This window comes from Saccopteryx leptura, chromosome 3 (genome assembly GCF_036850995.1).
Source record: "Saccopteryx leptura isolate mSacLep1 chromosome 3, mSacLep1_pri_phased_curated, whole genome shotgun sequence".
NCBI classification, from domain to species: Eukaryota; Metazoa; Chordata; class Mammalia; order Chiroptera; family Emballonuridae; genus Saccopteryx; species Saccopteryx leptura.
In genome coordinates, this window is record NC_089505.1 from 365196035 (window position 1) to 365200560 (window position 4526).

Sequence of the window (4526 nt, forward strand, 5' to 3'; positions counted from 1 at the left end):
CAGTCGACCTCAAACAACCACCTTACCCTCTGGGACCCTCGACTGTAAAACGAGGATAATGCCCAGAGTTCCCCTCTGCCTTACTGCTCGTCACACGGATGTCACTGCCTCTTTGTCTACATTGTTCATAAGCATGTGAACCCCCAGCTGCTTGGAGCACAGAACTGACACTGGAGCAAGAGCCGAACAAAAGGAGGAAGGAAGGAAGAAAGGCTGGGACGGAGGGTGGGACACATTCATGTACTGCATACACTAGATTTTATGGGGTCATGTTGATCTCCACATTGCGGGTAGGGAGTGAGATGACTTTCCTCCAAGGTGGCAGCTGATGGCACTGCCCTCACAATCAATCATAGCAGGGGGCTGGGCCTGTCATCTGCTGGAGCCCTCTGCTTCCAACAGGGCAATGGCCACACGACTGACCCCAGATGGTGGCTGCTTCCATGTCCAAAGTCCTTCTCACTAGGTGTCCTGTTCTCATATCCCATCAACCTTGCAACCGAGGCAGTTTTCTTGGCTAAACACCAAAATGTTGGCAAGCTGTCTCTCTGAGTTGAGGGATTATGGACATCTTGCTCTCTTTTGTTTATTTGAATTTTCTTGTTTTTTATTTAAGTAAAATAATGGCGGAGCACTTTCAAAATCAAGATAATCAGGTTAGTTTCATTTTGAAAATGGACCCTTTCTCATGTCCCTATACCAGCTCTCACTCTCTCTTGTTCGGTCTTCTCCATGACAATAAAGTGGTGCTTGACTCCCGAGGAGAAAGACTCTGTCTGAGGTTGAAAGAGGCTGCGTGATGGGCCCAACATCATCACAAAGCGGCCAAGTCAGACCTGTTCCTGCCTGACTTCAAAATCCGTGCTGTCTTTATACCCTCTGCCTCCTGTGAAAGAAAGGAGGAAGTATTTCGTCAGCTAGAGTGATAGGGCTGTGGCCACGCCTCAGCCCACTGCTGGCCCCTTCCTTCTACTGTCTCCCCTAGTAACCGATACCTTCACAGGGTCCCAGAAAAGCTGCTCCCCGCACTACTAATGTTACCACTCCTAGGGCCGGTAAGAATGGCAGCCCGCGCTTCGGGAAGAGCTCACTCTGTGTCTAGCACTGTTTTATTCTTGAAGTGCTTTGCTGCTTGGCTTTTATTGAATACGCATAACAATGCTATCACTTAGGTGCTGTTTTCACTCCATTTTATGGATGGGGAAATGAAGGCTTTGAGAAGTGAAATACCTTGTCTGAAGTGACATGGCAGTAAAGGCGCCGGTTGGAGCCGGGCCCCAGGTCTAGTCTGACTCCAGAGCCAGAAGACCATACTGTGTGGTTGGTCACGCTAGTGCTTAAAGGACGTGATCAGCTGGGGAAGAGTCAGGGAAGTGGAGGAAGGGGGGAGGCTTTGGAAGGTGGTCCTAGATTTTTCCTTTTACTAAAAAAAAAAAAAAAAAAAAAAGAGAGAAAGAAAGAAAGAAAGAAAGAAAGAAAGAAAGAAAGAAAGAAAGAAAGAAAGAAAGAAAGAAAGAAAGAAAAGGAAAAGGAACAAAGAAAAAAATGGAGCTGCTGGCACTGAGTTTCAGCTCTCTCCCCCACAGTAGATCACTTGCAGCCCTTGCACATGAGTTTCACCCACACAAAAGTATGCTGTTTCCATTTGGGTCAGTTAGGGTGGGTTATCTTCTCTTTCCACGGTGCAAAACAAGTCTTTGTTTGCACCCACCCTTCCCCTGCATTTCACTTCCTTTGTTTTGATTTTTGTTAAGACTACAAAAGGATGATGCCTGACCAGGCGGTGGCGCAGTGGACAGAGCGTCGGACAGGGACGTGGAGGATCCAGGTTCGAGACCCCGTGGTCGCCAGCTTGAGCACGGGCTCATGTGGTTTAAGCAAGGCTCACCAGCTTGGACCCAAGGTTGCTGGCTCGAGCAAGGGGTCACTTGGTCTGCTGTAGCCCCTGGTCAAGGCTCATATGAGAAATCAATCAATGAACAATTAAGGAGCCGCAATGAAGAATTGATGCTCTCATCTCTCTCCCTTTCTGTCTGTCTGTCTCTATCTGACCCTCTCTCTGATTCTCTGTCTCTGCCACACACACACACACACACATACACACACATACACACACACACACACACACACGACTACAAAAGGATGAGAAACTGTGTGCACGTGGTCACCAGGTTTTAGCATCACCTGCTAAACCGCCCCTCCCCCCAGGTCCCCGTCCGGCCCTCTGGCAGGTGCAGTTTACAGCTGTATTCCCCAGCAGGGGACAGATGGAGGGAATGCAGCCATCGCAGCAGGGTTGAGTTTTTTAAAATATACATGCTCAGACCTTCATCACGGCCTGGTAGGGATTGGTGACATGGATGCAAAAGTGTGCCAAGTTAGCAGGTGTCTGCTCTGCCTGAATTGTGCCAGCGATAGTGGGATTCCTTTTGGTGATGGGGGGGAGGGGGAGGAGGAGGCTGGTATTCCCTACAATCCAGGCAGGTTATTTTGTGTCTGTGTTGTTTTGCGGAGTTGGGGGAAGGTGGCACAGGAGACTTAATGACCCGGGGTGTGAGAGTCATGCATTCTCTTTGAGATAAGCTTTCTTCACCTTTAACATGAGGGTGTGGCATTCTGTTTGAGAGACGCCTTCTTCATCTTTTATTTATTGATTGATTTTAATTTATTGTGTTTACATAGATTCAAGTGTCCCACCCAGTACATCTCCCCCCACCCCCGTGTCCCCCTCAACCTCCCCCTTGGCCCTCTCCCTCCTACGCCCTCCCCCCTTCCCTCCAGGATTTGCTTTCCTGCTCTCTATAACACTGTGTATGTATATATAATTTCACCAATTTCTTTCCCTTCTCTGATCTCACCCTCTCGTCCCCTTTCCCTCTGTCCACTTTCCCTCTGGTCCCTTTGATCCCACCTCTGTCTCTATTCCGCTCCTCAGTTCACATTGTTCATTGGATTCCTCAAATGAGTGAGGTCATTGGATATTTTTTATTGCAGCATTGTTCATGCCTTCTTCATCTTTAACACGAGGGTGTGGCGGGGTCTGCTAGAGCTCACCACAGACCCACCGGCTTCCCTGCATTTCCCAGACCTCATGTGTAGGTGGGAGTCATGTGACTGAGCCTCACTTGACGACAAGGAAGGGAAGGGAGAGGTCACTCCCTGCCTGAGGCAGGTAAGCAGGCAGGCTTGGAGACTATATATGATGGCCAATGGCATCAAGGAGGGTGGCCTGTCCCACATCACGCATTACCTAGTTTTGGCTTTTGTGGCAGTTAGGACCAGAAGTAATGGTTGGCAGGGCTGTGGTGTGGCTTATAGTGAAGGCAGATAAAGCATCTGGCACATAGTAGGTGCTTTTTCGAAATGGCAGCTCTTTCTATGAGCCGGTCACAGCCCTAGAAGCCTCTACAAGCAAAAGTCCGAATGTGGACCAGACAATGTTGGTGGTTCCTCTCTTATGTCGCATCTTCTTCACATGAAGTTTCTGGGTCTACATTTGAGGAACTTGAAATACAAGGAAAAACATAAAGGTCACAGTTGTCCCTGAGACGTGGCTCTTTTCATTTAATCTCTTGTTCCCTAAGAAACTTTTTTTCCTGAGTTAATATTTCTGGAGTGAGTGACTCAGGTGATAATTGATCTTCAAGGCGCCATGCCTCTTTCCCCTGAGCCTTCTCAGCGGCTGTCAGTAATGGGGAGCAAGGGCTGTGTCTATTTATCAATAAATAAAACACGATCAAACCCCTCTAAAGTTGCCTATAAAATGGTGATTCTAGCACCTGCCGTCTTAGTCAAGGCTTCCCAGAGAAACAGAACTAATAGAATATGATATAGACAGATACACAGTTGACCCTGAAATCACGTTAGGGGCGCTGACCACCTGTGAAATAGAAAGTCAGCCTGTAACTTTGGCTGGCCCTCTGCATATGTGGATTCCCAACCGTGAATGAAAACTTCAGTTGACCCTTGAACAGGACAGGTTTGAATTGGGCGAGTCCACTTAAACACAGATTTTTTAAATTCTCATTTTTATCCATCATTAAAATATACTTCTCCTATAACCTTTGGAATCAATTTATCCAAACCCATAGAATGTCCAACACCAAGAACGAACCCTGAGGTAAACTACGGACTTTGGGAGGATGGTGTGTCAATTTGTTGCCCATGGAAATGGGATTCTTCCGAGGCGTCCCAAGAAAGCATTCTGGGGACTCACACACAGGAGGATGCGAGCCATGGTGGCAAGATTTACTGAAGCAAACCCAAAGGACTGTCCCAGTGCCCGATGTCTCCCCTGTGACCAAGTGGCTCAGCTCTGGCTCACTGCGGAAGAAGTCCAGCCTCAGAGACCGCAGACCTGCCCCTGTTCAGGCCCAGGAAGGCCAAGACCCAGAGATGCAGAACTCTTCTGTATGTCTGTCGCCAAGGCCAGATGGTACCAGGCCTCAAGCTGTGCTCTGCTTGAGCCCACACTGGACTGGCACTTTGGCCTGGATGGTACCAGGCCTCAAGCTGTGCTCTGCTTG